Source organism: Acinonyx jubatus, chromosome C1 (genome assembly GCF_027475565.1).
Source record: "Acinonyx jubatus isolate Ajub_Pintada_27869175 chromosome C1, VMU_Ajub_asm_v1.0, whole genome shotgun sequence".
NCBI lineage: Eukaryota > Metazoa > Chordata > Mammalia > Carnivora > Felidae > Acinonyx > Acinonyx jubatus.
Genome location: NC_069381.1, coordinates 109,482,934 through 109,490,888, shown reverse-complemented (window position 1 = coordinate 109,490,888; position 7,955 = coordinate 109,482,934). Strand labels below are relative to the sequence as shown.

At 43.8% G+C, this 7,955-nt stretch overlaps 1 pseudogene; it reads left to right on the top strand.

The window, feature by feature from the left end:
* The first annotated feature begins 7,439 nt into the window (after nt 1-7,439).
* Nucleotides 7,440-7,899, top strand: LOC128311836 (40S ribosomal protein S12-like; annotated as a pseudogene).
* Nucleotides 7,900-7,955: the final 56 nt, after the last annotated feature.

Sequence of the window (7,955 nt, the reverse complement as noted above, 5' to 3'; positions counted from 1 at the left end):
GGGTAAGCATGGACCTGTTCATTTGGTCCAGAGACTTCAGGAGGCAAATTTTGGGGTGGCCAAAGCTTCTAGTTTTAAGTCTTGCCTTCAGTTTATAGTGCTTGTTATTATGGCTCAGGTCTCCAGTGGAAAATGGAAAGCTATGGACGACTGCACAGATGGGGGCCAGCAAATACTGAAGGTGAGGAACATGTTGGTTCTCCTTTTCCGACATGGGAGGTTTCAGGGCTGGCAGCCTGTCTCTCCCCAGGGTATTTGTTAGTCAGCGAAGGCTGCCCTAACAAAGTACATGAACTGGGCGGCTTAAACAACAGACATTTATCGTCTCACCATTCTGGAGGCTGGAAATCCAAGATCAAGGGGTCAGCAGGGCTGGTTCTGTTCGTGCTTCACTCCTACTTCCTGAAGCTTTGCTGGCAAGCGTTGGTGTCACCCTCATTTTTGTCTTCATTTTCACAGGGTGTTCTCCCTGTATGTGCATCTGTTTCCCAATTTCCCCTTTTTGTGAGGACACCAGTCCCACTAAAATAAGGACCCACCCTACTTTAGTATGACCTAATCTTAACTAATTACACCAGCAATAACCCTTATTTCCAAAAAAGGTCACATTGTGGAGTCCTGGGGGTTAGAACTTCAATGTATGAATTTGGAGGGAACACAGTTCATTTTTTTTTAATTTTATATTTTATTTTTTTAAAGTTTACATCCAAATTAGTTAGCATATAGTGCAACAATGATTTCAGGAGTAGATTCCTTAGTGCCCCTTACCCATTTAGCCCATCCCCCCCTCCCACAACCCTTCCCGTAACCCTCAGTTTGTTCTCCATATTTATGAGTGTCTTCTGTTTTGTCCTCCTCCCTGTTTTTATATTATTTGTTTCCCTTCCCTTATGTTCATCAAAGTCCTCATATGAGTGAAGTCATATGATTTTTGTCTTTCTCTGACTAATTTCACTCAGCATAATGCCCTCCAGTTCCATCCACGTAGTTGCAAATGGCAAGATTTCATTCTTTTTGATTGCCAAGTAATACTCCATTGTATGTATATACCACATCTTCTTTATCCATTCATCCATCGATGGACATTTGGGTTCTTTCCATACTTTGACTATTGTTGATAGTGCTGTTATAAACATGGGGGTGCATGTGTCCCTTCGAAACAGCACACCTGTATCCCATGGATAAATGCCTAGTAGTGCAATTGCTGGGTCGTAGGGTAGTTCTATTTTTATTTTTTTGAGGAACATCATACTGTTTTCCAGAGTGGCTGTACCAGCTTGCATTCCCGGAACACAGTTCAATTCATAACAACCAGATGGCCATGGGTGAAAGACCCTCCCTGCCCCACCTTTCCTCTCCCTCTCCTCTCTTCCCTTTCTTTCTCCCTCAATTTATCTTCTCCCTCTCTCCTTCCCTTCCTCCCTCTCTCTCCCTCCAGAAGTCCAACTATTAGCGCTGGCTAAGGAAGTGAATGGAAAATGATTTAAAGTGAGAGAGCTGACAAATAGGCACGTCAGAGCGAGGAGCAGGGCCAGTTTACCGGCCACCACAGTGTTTAAGAATCTGGGGAGTCCCAAAGGCCTTCCCTGGGCATTTCTTCAATAGTCTGTGCCTCTCTGTAGAGGGAAGTCCTTGAAAGCCATACCCTCAGGAGAGCTTCATGAGAGGGAAGAAAAAGGTGCAGAACAGTGTGCCTGCTGGGCCCCCATTTGCTGTTTTGAAAGGGACCATATATAGCCACATTCCACTCTCCTTGAGGAGAGTTGGAAACTGTAGACTGCCTCTGTGTGGTAGGGAGATTTTTTCACTTTTATTCTTTGAGATGTTTCTTTTTTAAGCATGGGCAGGTTTCACTTTCCAATTAAAAAATAACAGTAACGAGTGAGTGGTAATGAACCAAGTCGCGCCTCTGGAGGCCTCTGCCCACACTGCTGGAAGGCCTCTTGTGCATGCGTTTGCATGGGTTACAAGAAACACAATGTTTTTGACTGGAAAGATAATTATCTTAATTCACCAGCCATGTCAATCAGCAGATTTGCCTCTGAATACCTTCTCAGTCTTCCCCCAAACCTGCTCTTTCTTGAAAGTTTCTTACCATTATGGGCATTCAAAAGACTCAGAAGCTAATGTCAAGATTTGTTGAATAGTTTGAACAATGGCAAGTGCCCAATTTTGGAATAAGAATGTGCCTTCTCAGGGTGGCAATATTCACAAGATGAACACCGATACTTGAGCATTTCCCATGTACCAAGCAATGCCCATGCACGATCCTATTTCCTTCTAACAACCTCTCTACAAGGGGGTGGGGTGCGCCACCATCATCCCCACAGGGACCAATCGGTAGAGTTACTCAGGTGAAGTCAAACAGTGAGTGTGCTGGCGGAGCCAGGATTTGAGACTAGGTCTGGGCAAACTCCAGAGCCTGAGCACATAATCCTCAGCTGCTAGCTGAGGTAAAGGAAATGTGAAGCCACATATCACCAAATCCAATGTTAAATTAAGCAGTGAGACTGAAACACAGAGGAAACTGAAAAATCACAATGAGGTAGCCCTACCTATTAAGCTACCTACTGTGTGCTGGGCATCCTTCTGAGCACTTGCGCCCCTATGACCTCTCTGTGCAGTGGGCATCGATGCCCTCAGGAGGAGGAAACCAAAGCTTAGTGAGCTAAAGTGACTTTTGCCCTAGACCACACAGCCCACAGGTGGCAGAAGGGGAATAGGACTTGGGGTCATATGACCCCAAAGCACCCTTTCTTGGCACATCCATCCTTGTTCCCGTTCCTCCACTGAAAGTGATCTCAACAAATTCCTGAATGAGCAGATGAATGACAATTCCTGAATGACAAGAAAACCACCATGAAGAGTCCCACCTCAATAACGCACGGCCCTACACTGCCTGAGCTGGGAGGTGGTCTGAGGCAAAGTCATTCTTCCCCTCTGCCTTCCCAACCAGAACCTGGGACACTGCTGACCAAGGAGGGGAGAACAAAGATAGTGAGTGGCTGGGGCTCTCCGTCTGACCTTGGCCCTCTCCCCTGGGTCCTCCTGTGTGCACATGGGCACTTGGCCAAGGTGTTTTGTGCTAGCTACCACTCTGAAGAGAAGGAAGACCTCCCTCAGGGGTGATGGTCAGGAGACCTGGCCAGATTCACCTGGACACTTAGCGAGTGCTGTGAGCTGCAGGCATGGCTGGGCTGAAATGGGTCCATATCAAGCTTCCAGTCACATTTGATGGATAAGAGAGCTCACTGTGGCTGTGAATCCAGGTGGGGTTGTGGAAGCCACTAGAAAAAAAAAACAGCTAGGTTGACTGAAGGGGCTTCTAACCTGCCATCTTGCTCAGACATCTATAGAAAAAAATGCTGTAAGGAGAATCCATGCTCTCAGACACTTTTTTTTTTAAGCCAAGAAAATTTCAAAAGCTTTCCTGAATGGTTTAGACATGTGTCTGATGATTTCACAAGAGAGGATCTGAAAACAATGTAGATACCCACCCAAAGATGTCAAGTACTGAGACAATGCCTAGCATTCATGGCTGGTGTTCCCAAAGGTCCCACTCCAAGTCTCCTGCCTCTCTTTCTTGGCACTTAAAGAAATACCCAGTAGCTGATGTCTGCCAGCTTTGTGACTCCACTCCACTCAGAGCACCAGCCACGTACATCCAGACTGGCATTGTGCATCTCCTTGCTCAGGGAGCCCCAGGAACTTTAGATCACCCTCACTCGCCATTTTCGCCACTCCCGTTGGGCTTGCCCGTCTACGATCTGTCCTCATTAATGGTTCCCTACCCTCCTATCCATCCAGGCTTAGCCTCTTCCTTCTCCAACTCTAATGGCCAAACAGAACAAGTTCTAACAGTTCTCTCTCCAAAGATGTTTCAATCTGTTGTGTCCCCTTTGTTCTCAGTTACTATCCAACTCAGAGACTCCGTCTCCCATCAGCACTACTATGACCACATGGTCGATCCCCTGCTTCAACCATGCAATTCATCCTTCAGATCAAGCATATTCAGAAGACTAATACAGTAGCAAGAGCAAGTTACTCCGGAAGGAGGAAAGAGAAAGGAATCGGGAGGCCCAGGTAAGAAAACCTGTGGCCTATAAGTCCACCTTCAAACTGTGGCACACTCCTACCTCATCTTGTCTCACATTTCCTGGAATCATTGTAATTTCCTGGATACACCTGGGGGGGTTCCAATCCTTGTGATACATTGCTTCTTCTGCTCACGATGTCTTCCTTGCTTGTCTGCCCAGCACGTAGTTAAAGCCTGAGATCTGGAACCAGAAAAAGCCAGATTTGAACCTCAGCTCCAACTACTAGCTCTATGACCTTTGTCCTGAGCCTCTTTCTGCATCCCTAATATAAAGGTCATATCAGCATTTATGTCATAAAACTGTTAACAGCCTTAAATGATATTACTCAAATTGTTTAGTGGAGAGGCATGGCACACAGTAAGCACTCAATAAATGTTATCCATCATAATCATCCTTGTCCCTCAGAAGTCAACTCCACACCATCTCCTGCATGAAGTTTTTCTTGATCTCTTCTAGTTGTGCCCCCAGTAAACCCACCATAATGCATTTATAATTAAGTTTGCTTTCCTGGGTCCCTCCTCACATTGTGACCTAATTAAGGGCAGAAGCTAGCTGGTTCATCTTTGGTCCTCTGCTATTGAGAGAATCTGGCACCTATAGGGCTCAGTGTTTGTTGAATGAATTGGTTAACGAATGAAGAAAAGAGGAAGTAGGGACTATTCATTAGCCAAATTTACTGTGTACTTCATGACAGACTTTGTTCTGGTTGCTGGGGATACATCAGTAAATAGAACAGATGGATTTCCTGCCCTCATGGAGCTCCCACTCTAAGGAGGAGGATATACTCAACAACAAACAAGTCAATATATAGTAAGTTGGATGGTGCAAAGCGCTCCCGGGAAAATAAAGCGAGGGGCAGGTGCTTTCTCCTATAAGAAAAGTTAGGCAAGGTGTCATCAATAAGATGACATTTTAACAGAGATCAAAGGAAGTGAGGGAGCAAGGTTGGTGGATATTTGAGGAGACAGGGCAAGAAAGTGTGATGCAGACAGAGAACAGCTGGGTGCATATGAATAAAGGGAAGCTGGCCAGAACACCATTTTATTCATCTGTAAAATAGGGACAATATCATCTCAAAGAATTAAGTACCATTGATGTCAAAATGTGAAGTGCCATATATTAGTTCAGCTCAACACACCGAATGGTGACAACAATATGGACATGGTTCTTGTCCCCTGGGACCCCATGGCCTCTTTGACTTGGTCCTCCTTCCCCCTGACATGGGTTTCAAAAGAGGTCAGCTTGGAATGGCTGTCCGTAACTACACTGGTCATCCACAGGTAAGTTCTTCGAGAGACCAGTGCTTCCCTCACCTGTGCTGGTCTCACACAGAACTGGTCTGAAGAACTCTATTTCTCTGCTATCTCTAGCCAAAAAAAGTAACTTCTTGTTCAAAACATACAAGAAACAAGAGAATTACAAAGAAATCACTTCTCAAAACTCAAAGGGCGGGCAATCAAATAAACCTCTCTCCTTTTCTCTCCTCTCAAACCGTGAGCACTGATTTCCCTCACCCACGGAGATCCTCACATATTGGAGACCAAACTCCATGTTCCTTTATTTTCAATCCACTTTTTAACATGTCATCATAAAACATTTATGAAGTTTTATTTAAAGCCTCACTCACTGCTCTCTAGTCAAATAAACCTAAGGAATGACTCGCTGCCCTAGGGCCTGATAAGCTTTGAGCCTCCCTCCATGCATCTGTCATGGAAAGAACCTTCAGGCACAGGTCTTTGTAAGAACTGAGCTAGTCCTGGGGAGCACAGATCCAAACCCTCCTCCCCCAGAGTGAGTGGTGTTTTCCCTAGTTGTTCCTTCATATCCTTCTTTTAATTCAAATCCTGCTTTGAGGCAGCAAGAATGTTTTTTAAAAATCTTATAGTAAATCCTTTTACAAACGGTCATCTCCAAGTTTTGGTCAAATCTTTACATTTATGTACTGAGCTTGCTTAAAATGAGGCATACTAGTAATACTGTGATACAGCCCACCACTTTCTTTAAAAAAAACCAATGAACATATGAAATGCCTATCTGTAGCTCAACATACCAAAATCAGCCAACTTGAGACACATGCATTTTTGTAACATTTCTAGCCCATGTCTACACTAGGCAATTCCACCTCTCAGGACTTCTCGAACATCTCAGCAATCCTTTTATATACAGGTAACCGACCTCACTTAACTCCACACTACACGTACCTGTTCCACAGTGCATGAGATGGGAAAGCGGCTACCTCTACGGCAGGAGGGGAAGATCATAACAGAGACCATATGGAGCCTGGCCTGACAATCTCTAAGAGGAAGAGTAGTATGCAGGTGGGTGAGAAGTCAATTTGGAAACAATGGTTAATCTAATCCCCTCCAAAACAAAACAAAATTGCAGAGCATTTTACTAGTAAAGGGGTCCCTCTCTGGTTCCCAGGGCACAATCTTGGCAGGCCAGAAGGCAGTCGGATGATATAATTAAAATGCTGCAAGAAAAAACCCCCATCAACCGAGAATTCTGTATCTGGCAAAAACTATCCTTCCAAAATGAGGGAGAAATTAACACATTCCCAGACAAACAAGTGCTGTGGAAATTCACTACCAATAGACAAGCTCCACAAGAAATGCTTAAGGTGGTCCCCCAAATTGAAAGGATACTAGTAAGTAATTCGAAGCCATACAAAAATGTAAATCTTTCCAGTAGAGCTAATTACACGGATAAATATAAAACTTAGTTTTATAATTATCATAACTTCTTTTACAGGATTTAAAATATAAAAGCATAAAAAATAACTAGAAGTCTGTTAGTGGGTACACAATATATATAAATGTGATTTATGATTTCAGTAACATAAAAAGGGCTAGACTATAAAGTAGCTTTTGCATGTGATCGAAATTACAGTTTAAAAATATTTGTAGCTTAGTATGTTATATGTAATTACCATAACTACAAAGAAAATGTCTATAAACACATCCCTACACACTGAAAACTACAAAATGTTGCTCAAAGAAATGAAAGAGAATATACAGATCCTGTGTTCATAGACTGGAAGACTTAATATTGTTAAAACGTCCAGCACTACCCAAAGTGATCTATGGAACCAGTGCAGTCCCTATGAACACCCCAATGACGTTTATCGAAGAAATAGAATAATCCATCCTAAGTTTCATATGAAATCTCAAGGGACCCCAAATGGTCAAAACAATCTTGAAGAACAAATTTAGAAGACTCACACTTTAGGATTTGCTACAAACCTATAGTAATCACAACAGTGCCATGCTCTCTTTCCCTCAGTCATGTGGAGGCAGAGGATTGGGTGCACTCAAAATTGGGCTCCACCCATAACCCACCTCCATGACTGAGGAAGTCATTGCTGCTGGAAGTGTAATGGAGGTTAACACTGTTTTACAAGAGGTGCTGAAGACCACCCTCATCCATGACGGCCTAGCATGTGGAATTCGTGAAGCTGCCAAAGCCTTAGACAAGGGCCAAACCCACCTTTGTGTGCTTATATCCAACTGTGATGAGCCCATGTGTGTCAAGTTGGTGGAGGCCCTTTGTGCTGAACACCAAAATCAACCTAATTAAGGTTATAAGAAATTAGGGGAATGGGTAGGCCTCTGTAAAACTGACAGAGGGAAAACCCCATTAAGTGGTTGGTTGCTGTTCTGTGGTGCTTAAGGACTACGGCAAACAGTTGCAGGCCAAGGATGTCACCAAGGGATACTTCAAATGTGAGAAAAAAACCAAAACTTGGTTCTTGTTGCAAAAAACGCCACAAAAAAGTGTCACTCTGGCACAAAGGCAGACATAGCCTGATGGAATTGAGCCCAGAAATGACTTTTGACAAGGGAACCAAGGCCATTCAAT